We start from the raw sequence: 10,986 nt of genomic DNA, 5'->3' as shown, positions 1-10,986 counted from the left end.
GATACCTCCACCTTTGCTCTTTTAGCTTAAGTTTACTTTGGCTATATGATGTATTTTCTGGTTCTGTATAAATTTTAGGATTCTTTTTTTCTATTTTTTGTGAATAATGTCAACTGTGTGTTGATAAAAATTGAATTGACTCTTGTATTAGTCTATTCTTACACTGCTACAAAGACACTGCCTGAGACTGGATAATTCATAAATAAAAGAGATTTAACTGGCTTACAGTTCTGCATGGCTGGGAGGACTCAAAAAACTTACGATCATGGCAGAAGGGGAAGCAGGTACCTTCATCACAAGGTGGCAGGAAAGACAATAATAAATGGTGCAGTGCCCCTTAAAAAGCCATCAGATCTCAAGAGACCTCACTCATTATATGAAAACAGTATGGGGAAAACTGCCTCCATGATACAGATCCCTCCTTTGATACATTGACATTGTAAAGATTACAATTCAAGATGAGATTTAGGTGGGGACACAGCCAAACCATATCAACTCTTTAGATCATTTTGGGTAGTATGGACATTTTAGCAATAATAATTTTTCAAATCCATGAACATGAGTTATCTTTCCATTTGTTTGTATCTATTTCAATTTATTTTATTATGTTCAACAGGATTCAATGTGAAGCTCTTTTAGCTCCTTGGCTAAATTTATCCTAAGTATTTATTATTTTTTGTAGCTATTTAAAATAAAACTATTTTCTTGATTTCTTTTTCAGATAATTTGCTGTTAGTGTATAAAAACTCCACTGCTTTTGTATGCTTAATTTTTTATGTTGAAACTACTAAATTTGTCAGGTGCAGTGGCTCACACCTGTAATACCAGCACTTTGGCAGGCCAAGGCAGGTGGATCATCTGAGGTCAGGAGTTCAAGACCAGTCTGGTCAACATGGTGAAACCCTGTCTCTACTAAAAATACAAAAATTAGCCAGGTGTGGTGGCTGGTGCCTGGGACCACAGCTACTCAGGATGTTGAGGCAGGAGAATTGCTTGAATCCAGGAGGTGGAGGTTGTAGTGAGCCAAGATCATGTCATTGCACTCCAGCCTGGGCAACAAGAGCAAAATTCCGTCTAAAAAAAAAAAAAAAAAAAAAAAAAAAAGACACTAGTGAATTCACTTACTAGTTCTAACTTTTTTTTTTTTTTTTTTTTTTTCATTTTCTTTCATTTCTGAGACAGGGTCTTGCTGGGATACAGGCATGTGCCATCACACTTGAGTAAATTTTTATTTTTTATAGATATGAAGTCTTACTACATTGCTCAGGCTTCCAAGAGTTTTTTGGTGGAGCCTTTGGGTTTTATATGTAAGATCATGTCATTTGCATGAGGATAATCTAATTTCTTCCTTTCCAATTTGGATGCCTATTATATTTTTATCTTTCCTAATTGCTCTGGCTAGCACCTCCATTACTATATTAAATAGAAGTGTCTTTGAAGAAGGGTCCTCATGTTGTTTCAAATCTTAAAGGAAGAACTTTCACCATTTGCACATTGATTATAATATTAGCTGTGGATTTGTCATATATGACCTTTGTTGTGCTGAGGTACATTTATTATATACCTAATTTGTTGATAATTTTTTTTATCTTGAAAGGATTTTGAATCTTGTTAAATGCCATTTCTGCGTCTATTGAAATGATCACACGGTTTTTGTACTTCGTTTTATCAATGAGTTGTATTACATTTTTTGATCTATGTATGATGAACCATCCTTGCATCTCAGGGACAAATCCTACTTGGTCATGATCTTTTTCTTTTCCTTTTCTTTTTTTTTATTTTTTTTTTTCCAGAGAGGATGCTACTCTGTTGCCCAGGTTGGAATGGAGTGGTGCAATAACGGCTCACTGCAGCCTCAACTATCATGGCTCATTGAGCCTCAACTTCATGGACCCAAGTGGTCATCCTAGCTCAGCCTCTCAAAGTGCTGGGATTACAGGTGTGAGCCACCACATCTGACCATGAATAAACTTTATATGTGCTGTTGAATTTGCTTTGCTAATATTTTGTGGATGATTTTTACATTTATGTTTATCAGGGACATTCGGGTGTTGTCTTCTTTTCTTGCAACATCTTTGTTTGGCTTTGGTGTGAAGGTGAGGCTGACCTCTTAATAATTAGTTTGAAACTATTCTCTCCTGTTGAATATTTTAGAAGAGTTTGAAAAGAATTGGTATTATTTCCTTAAGTTTTTGATAGAATACAGCAGTAAAACAATTATGTGCTGGGCTTTTCTTTGATGGGAAACTTTAAAAAATTACTGTTTTAATATCCTTACTCATTGTTGATCTGTTATTTCTTCATATTTTAATTTTGGTACGTTGTGTGTGTCAATACATTTATCTATTTCTTTTAGGTTTTCTAATTTGTTTACATATAATTGTTCATAAATGTCTCTTACAATCCTTTGCATATCTGTTGTATCAGTTGTAATGACTCTTTATTCAGTTCTAATTTTGTCTTTCTTTTTTTCTTAATTAGTTTAGCCAAAGGTTTGTCAATTTTTTTTTATCTTTTCCAAAATCCAATTCTTAATTTTGTTGATCTTTTATGTTGTTTTCATAGTCTCTATTTCATTTATTTCTGCTGTGATGTTTATTATTTCCCTCCTGCTCCTAATTTTGGGCTTAGTCTGTTCTTGTTTTTCTAGTGGCTTTAGAGGCAACAATTGGCTATTTGAGAACTTTCTTCTTTTTTGATGTAGGCATGTATTACAATAAACTTCCTTAGTGGTGCTTTTGCTGTATTTTCTATATCTATGTATGCTGTGTTTCCAGTTTTGTTTGTCTCAAGAAACTCTTTAGTTTACTTTTAGTTTTTTCATTGACCTGCTATTAGTCAATTCACATGCTGCTATGAAGAATTTATAAAGTAATTTATAAAGAAAAGGGATTAAATTCACTCACAGTTTTGTATGTCTGGGGAGGCCTCATGAAACTTACAATAATGGCAGAAGGCACATTTTTGTGTGATGCAAAGGGGGAAGCCCCTGAAAAAACCATCAGACCTGTGAGAAGTCACTCATTTTCATGAGAACAGCATGGGGAAAACCATCCCCATGATTCAATTAACTCCCCCTAGTCCTGCCCTTGACACGTGGAAATTATTACAATTCAAGGTGAGGTTTGCGTGGGGACACAGAGCCAAACCATGCCATTTTGCCCCTGGCCCCTCCCAAGTCTCATGTCCTCACATTTCAAAATGCAATCATGCCTTTTCAGAAGTTCCCCAGAGTTGTAACTCATTCCAGCATTAACTCAAAAGTCCAAGTCCAAAGTCTCATGTGAGACAAGGCAAGTCCTTTCTGCCTATAAGCCTGTTTGTTAAAAAGTAAGTTACTTCCTAGATACAAAAAGGGTACAGGCCCTGGGTAAATATACATATTCCAAATGGGAGAAATTGGCCAACACAAAGGGGCTACAGGCCCCATGCAAGTCTGAAATTCACTAGGACAGTCATCAAACCTTAAAGTTCCAAAATTATCTTCTTTGATTCCATGTCTCACATCAGGTCATGCTGATGCAATAGGTGGGATCCCACAGCCTTGGGTAGCTCTGCCTCTGTGGCTTTACAATGTACGGCCCCATTTTGGCTGCTTTCATGGGCTGGCATTGAGCGCCTGCAGATTTTCCAGGCACATGGTGCAGGATGTCACTGGATCTACCATTTTGTGGTCTGGAGAATGGTGGCCCTCTTCTCACAGTTCCAGTAAGCAGTACCCCAGTAAGAACTCTGAGTGGGGACTCTGACCCCCTATTTTCCTTCTATACTGTCCTAGCAGAGGTTCTCCATGAGGGTCCTGCTCCTGCAGAAAAATTCAGCCTGAACATCCAGTCATTTCCACACATCCTCTGAAATCTGGGTGGAGGTTCCCAAACCTCTCTTCTTATCTTCTGTGCACATGTAATACCATGTACCATAAATGCCATGTAAAAGCCAACAAAGTTTGGGGCTTTCACCCTTTGAAGCAATGGTCTGAGCTGTACTTTGGCCCCATTTAACCACAGTTGGAACTGAAACAGATGGAACACAGGGCAATATGTCCCAAGGTCTCACAGAGCAGGGGGCCTTGGGCCTGGCCCAGGAAACAATGTTTCCCTCATAAGCCTCTGAGTCTTGATGGGAGAGGCTGCCATGAAGGTCTCTGCCATGCCCTAGAGACATTTTCCCCATTGTCTTGGTGATTCACATTCTGTTCCTTGTTACTTATACAAATTTCTACAGGGGGTTTGTATTTATCCTCAGAAAATGGGTCTTTCTTTTCTATTGCATCATCAGGCTGCAAATTTTTTGAATTTTTATGCTCTGCTTCCTCTTGAACACTTTGCTGCTTAGAAATTTCTTCCACCTGATACACTAAATCATCTCTCTCAAGTTCAAAGTTCGACAGATCTTTAGGGTAGGGGCAATATGCTGCCAGTCTCTTTGCTAAAGCATAGCAAGAATCATCTTTATTCCAGTTCCCAAAAAGTTTCTCATCTCCATCTTAGACCACCTTACCCTGGACTTTATTGTTCACATCATTATCAGCATTTTGGTCAAAGCCATTCAATCAACAAGTCTCCGGGAAGTTCCAAACTTTCCCACATCTTCCTGTCTTCTGAGCCCTCTAAGTCCCTTGGATGTTTCAAACTTTCCCACATTTTTCTGTATTCTTCTGAGCCCTCCAAACTATTCTAACCTCTGCCTGTTACCTACTTCCAAAGTCACTTCCACATTTTCGGGCATCTTTACAGCAACACCCCACTACTCCCAATTCCAATTTATTGTATTAGTTTATTCTCATGCTACTAAGAAGAAATACCTGAGGCTGGGTAATTTATAAAGAAAATGAAAGATTCTCCCCCAAGGCATGAAAATTTGGGAGGGTGAATAACTCCTCCCTGTGTAGGCCCAGTCCCAATGTACAAGGACACTTGCACCAGCAGTGTGCATCAGCAAGATAGCAAAAGCTGGAAGAGAACTGGCTGGAAGACACTACCCACTGGAGATCGAGAGAGAGAGGCTGTCTGGGTAACACGTAGCAGTTATGCCAGACTGGGACACTTCCTGTTTACAGGAGACTATAAAACCTGTGCCCCAGCCTCACTTGGGGCTGATGCCATTTTAGGCCTAAACCCGTCTGCAGCCAGGTGCTCTTTAAAACAGTGTGTTGCTCCACACCACCTTGTGTTGTTTGTTGGTACATTCTCGGGGTTCAAACCAATCAAGAGCCTTGAATCAGGTGCTGAAACCCGAGAGGGGCTCCAGTCCACGTCCCCTGTGGACCTACTCCTCCACCCCAGAGAGCAGGCCACAGCAGCTGGACAAAGGAAGCTCCTCAGTCTCCAGTGGCCTCTCTGTGCATGCACATTGGTCACTGATCTTACCTACTGGTAAGTTTCCTGGGAGCCTGGTTAACAGAGATAAATCCGCACAGCCTCTCTTGGTTTCTCTGGTCCAAAAATCCAACGTTGGTCCAACAAGGCTCCTCCGACATGTGCGAAGCACTCGCTGATCATCTGGTCTTAGGGGGACACCTCTAAGCTATTTGATCCAGTTCTAGGAACGAAAAAGGCAGCAGTGAGGATTGCTCCTTTTATGTCTCCCTCCGGCCATCCAGGAAGGTCTCCTTTTCCCCATCCTCCCTTTGTTATGGGAAATTCCCTGTCTTCCATTCCAAAGGACAGCCCTCTAGGCTGCCTCATAAAAAACCTGTAAATCTTAGGCCTTGGCAAGATATCCACCCTAAGTGCCTTGTCTTTTTTATTGCAATTCAGTTTGGCCACAGTATGAATCGGATAATGGGTCCACATGACCCACAAATGAAAGATTCAACTTTACAATTTAAACTAACTTAAGCAATTATTGCCGAGGACTGGAAAAATGGGGAGAAATTCCTTATGTTCAGGCCTTTTTTACACTCAGATTACAATCTGACCTCTGCAATTCTTGCTCACCTGTTCAAACCTTCCTCCATTATTGCCACCCTGATCTCCTTTCTCCTCCTGACCCTACCCTTTTTCCTCGTTTGATCCAGCAGAACGCTGCCTACCCCTCCCAGCCCCTTCCTCTCTCTCTCAACCATCTTCTTTAACTCGCCAAGCCACCTCTTTTTCTTCCCAGCTGCCACCTTCCCAGCAGCCATCTTCTTAGCCACCACCTTCCTAGCTGCCATCCTCCCATCCAGCACCACATCCAAGAGTATCCACTTCTTTTCCTACACTGTCCTCTCCTCAGGACAATTCTAGCACTGCCTGTACCCGTTCTCCTCTCTCATTGCCCTCTCCTGAGGCCTATAAACCCATCCCACCACCTTAAGCCCCTATCTATCCTCCACTGCCTGTTAACTCAACCCCTCTTCCCCCTTCAAACCCTCAACAGAAACTACTTCCAGGTTCTTCCTTCTCTCCCACCTATACTCACTCAGGTGCCATCTTTGGCCCATGCCCCACCCTTACTTCAATACCTGTGCTAGAGTGCCCCCTTTGGGAAGTAGCAGGAATTGAAAATATTTTTAGAGTTCATGTTACCTTCTCCCTCACTGATATCTCTCAAATTAACAAAAGACTCAGTTCATATCCAGAAGATCCTACCTCTAATATTAGAGTTTCAGTACTTCACCCAGTCTTACAAATTAACTTGGCATGACCTCTACATTATCCTCTCTTCCACCCTCACCCCAGAAGACTGGGACCATATCTGGACCTTAGCTCAGGCACATGCTGATACAATTCCTCACCAGGCTCCTACCCAGCCTACTGGCACAGAGGCAGTCCCCGACCAGGACTCCCACCAGGGTTATCAAGATGGGGCCCCGGACACTGCTATTCAGACCACATGATTGTGTGTCTCCTTGCATGACTCAGAAAGGGTGCCCAGAAAGCAGTAAACTATGAAAAACTTTCGGAGATCACCCAAGGTCGTGATGAAAACCCAGCCCTTTTACTCTCGTTTAACTGGAGCCGTGAGAAAATATGCCAACCTAGACCCAGCCAGCCCAGAAGGAACCACTATTTTAAACGTTCGATTAATCTCCCAATCCACCCTCAATATTTGGCAGAAGCTTCAGAAGCTTGATGATGGCCCTCAAACCACACAATGAGACCTTCTTAATTTAGCCTTCAAAGTCTTTAACAATTGTGATGAGGAAGGTAAAAGGCAAAAACAGGCAGAATTTCAAATGCTTGCCTCTGCCAACAGGGGCCCTGCAGGCCCAAGGGGTCACAGCTCCACACGGAAGCCTCCTAATAATCCACCTCCACCTGGCACCTGTTTCAAGTGCAGCAATGAAGGCCACTGGTCCAGACAATGCTCTAGCCCAGGTAAGCCCATGAGGCCATGCCCCATCTGTGGAGGACCCCACTGGAAGTCATACTATGAGTGGCCTTTGCAAGGACCACCCCCATTTCTCCCTGAGCTGGCAAAACCTCCTACTTGGATCTCATCGGCCTTGCCACTGAAGACTGACGGTGCCCTGGAATGGATGCCCTGGCAACTACCGTCTCTTCATCCAAGCCAAGGGTAACCCTGCTGGTGGCAGGTAGGCCAGTATATTTTTTAAATTGATACCAGGGCAAGCTACTCTGCTTTACCTAATTTTTCAGGACCCACCCAGTCCTCCAAAGTCTCTGTTATGGGTATTGATGGACAAGTCTCCAAACCCCGAGTCACCCCTCTACTCTTCTGCTCCCTTCACACCTTTTCCTTCACTCACTCTTTCTTAGTCCTGTTCTCATGACAAACTCCACTCCTAGGTAGAGACATCCTTTCAAAACTCCACACTACTCTCCACTTCTACGTTCCCCATGGTACCCAGCACATCCACCCAGACCCCTCTGGTGCTTCTAGCTTTATTCTACTCCTCCAACCTCCCACCCTAAAATATGCAACCTTTCCTTATGCCCCATCCATAGTTAACCCTACTGTTTGGGATACTTCCACACCCTCAGTTGCAAAACACCACACTCCCATCCACATTATCCTTAAAAACCCCACCCAGTTCCTCTCACAGAAGCAGTATCCAATCACCCAAGCAGCTCTTGTAGGCTTAAAGCCTATCATTTTCACCTCCTTGCCAGTCACCTATTCTGCCCAACAAACTCCCCTTTTAACACATCAGTTCTACCTGTTAAAAAGCAAGATGGAACTTATCACTTAGTCCAGGACTTCAAGCTCATTAACCAAACTGTACTCACATATGTCCAGTATTTCCTAACCCATAAACTTTACTTTCCACAATTCCCTCCAATACCACCCATTTTTCTGTCCTAGACCTAAAGGATACACTTTTTTTTTTTTTTTTTTTTTTTTACAATTCATTTGCACCCTGATTCTCAAGACTTCTTTTTCTTTACGTGGGAAGACCCCTACACCCACCTTTCACATCAGCTCACCTGGTGCATACTACCTCAGGGTTTTAGAGACAGCCCCCACCTTTTTGCACAAGCCCTTGCTCACGACCTCTGTACCTTATCCCTAACACTCTCCACTCTCCTTCAATATGTTGATGATCTACTCCTGTGTAGTCCCTCTCAAAGACTGCAACACCCATACTATCTCTCTTTTAAACTTCCTGGCAGAGTGGGGGTATCTGGTCTCCCCTAAAAAAGCACAAATATGCACTCCCTCAGTCACCTACCTAGGCCTAGCCTTTACCCTGCAACCTGAGGGCTCACAACCAACCACATATCCCTCCTCCAGTCCCTCCCACCTCTGCAAACTAAGGAAGGAATTCTCTCTTTTCTAGGATTAGTGGGATATTTTAGGCTTTGGGTTCCCTCCTTTGCTCTACTTGCCAAACAGTTATATCAAGCTGCTAAAGGCCCTCTTCATGAGCCTTTGAACCCTGAACAGCCTATTATCCAACCTTTCTGTCTACTCCAAAGGCCTCTTGTCTCAGCCCCATGCTTACTCCGGTAGACCTCATCAAAGCTTTCTCCTTTTATACCAATGAATGACGTGGAGTTGCACTAGGTGTTCTAACCCAGTCTAAGGGACCTACCCTCCAGGTTATCACCTACCTCTCCAAACAGCTTGAAACCACAGCTCTCAGATGGCCTACTTGCTTCCAAACACTGGCGGCAGATGCTGTCCTCATCCTTGAAAGCCTAAAACTATCTCTTCATGCCAACCTAACAATTTATTCAACCCATAACATCAAAGACATGTTAGCTCACCGCAGTGTACTGAGTCTCATCTCTGCCCCATGGATCCTCCAACTGTATGTTTTATTCATAGAAACTCCCTAAATCACTGTGCTAATCAGCTCCTATTTAAACCCAGCCATGCTCTTACCTGAAGCTACTACCTCCCAAGACCGTGCACACTTCTGTGTAGACACTGTTCAAATTTTTTCTTATACCTTTTCCAAACCTAACAGACCAACACTTTCCAGATGCCTTGTTTACTTGGTTTGTAGATGGCAGCTCCTTCCTATATCAAGGATGCCAAGATGCTGGCTATGTTATAGTGTTACCTCACACACACTATTGAAGCCAATCTGCTCCCCCTAGGAACCATCTCCCAAAAAGCTGAACTCATCACCCTCACTCAAGCACTCACTCTAGCAGGTGAACAACAAATTAACATATATTCAGATTCTCATTATGCATTCCACATAGTGCACTCACACTCATCCATCTGGAAAGATTGGGGTTTCCTAACTGCAAAAAAACACTCCTGTCATAAATGGCTCTCTCATCAGCAAACTCCTTCAAACTGCCAGACTCCTGTAGAAAGTTGCCATCATTCATTGCAGGGGCCACCAAATCCCAGACAATCCTATACTTGCTGGAAATGCTCTAGCAGATAAGGTAGCCAAACAAGTAGCCCTACAACCTGTGCAAGGCCAGTTTCTGTCCCTGTCTTTGTTCTCTCCTTTTTACTCCTCAGAAGAAAAGGAGGACTTCCAAGCCCCAAACCTTCAAAAGCAAGGACCATAGTATGTCAAGGAAGGGCGTTTCATTCTTCCTCACTCTCAAACAATCCCTATCCTGCAAACCCTCCACAACTCTTTCCATGTTGGTTGCAAACCTCTCTTGCAATTTCTCCGCCCTATTCTCACTTGTCCTCACCTTTCTAGCTGTGTTTGAGAAATTACTCAGTCCTGCTTTATCTGCCACTCAGTGTCACCCCAGGGTTCCCTCTGGCTGCTGCCTTTTCCTACCAACAAAGCCTGGGGCCTGGTGGGTAATTATATGCATGATGAGAGTTTGTGTGATGACATTTGCACATTCTGAAGTTGTTGGGAATGCTCCTACCCACTTGGAGAAAGTACAAACAAAGAATAGAAGATAGCAGAGCCATTTATCAGGCAGCATGTGAGTGAAGTCTACTTGCCAATCTTACCCGGGTAATCCTCCCTTCCTTAAATCAGACATGATCTTTCATTCATGAAGCCGCAAATGAGGTCATGCCTCTCCCTGTTGACACCTCCTTGTCCTCTCAACATAACTGTCTTGCAGGCACAGACATGTTTATCTGCCAACCTGACCCTCACAAAAAGCTCTAACTGAAGTGGACAGGCCCCTACGCTGTGATACTCAGCATGCCAACTGCAGTAAGACTCCAAGGACTCCCTCACTGGATCCATCACACCAGGGTCAAGCTCACCCCCAAGGTTTCTTCTTCCTCCAAAACATTAACAGCAAAGTGGTCATCTAGGCCAATTTCTCCTACCAAGCTTAAATCAACCCCAACATTTCTTTTCTTAGAACCAAAAGATGAGGAAGACTAATCACTTGCTTTTAGAAATGGCCTATATTTACCCAACTGCCTGCTATACCTCCCTTCCAACCAAAAGTCTTAATACAGGAATATCCCTCATCACAATCCTAATATTGTCAGTAGCTTCTCTGCTGTCCACAGCAGCGCCTCCGAGCTGCTGTTAGTGTTATCAATTTTTCCACTGTGGAGGAAAAATGCAACAATCCTTTACTTACCATACTCATATAGAAAAATCCTGTTATGGAACCTTAATTGAGGAAGGTGTTGAATCAGGGAAAG

General features: G+C 42.9%; 1 pseudogene; it reads left to right on the top strand.

Moving 5' to 3' along the window:
- Positions 1–265: 265 nt before the first annotated feature.
- Positions 266–10,717, top strand: LOC139356474 (uncharacterized; annotated as a pseudogene).
- The last annotated feature ends 269 nt before the right edge of the window (positions 10,718–10,986 follow it).

This window comes from Macaca nemestrina, chromosome 10 (assembly GCF_043159975.1).
Source record: "Macaca nemestrina isolate mMacNem1 chromosome 10, mMacNem.hap1, whole genome shotgun sequence".
Classification (NCBI taxonomy): domain Eukaryota; kingdom Metazoa; phylum Chordata; class Mammalia; order Primates; family Cercopithecidae; genus Macaca; species Macaca nemestrina.
Note: the sequence above shows the minus strand (reverse complement) of the source record. Positions and strands in the feature narration are given on the sequence as shown.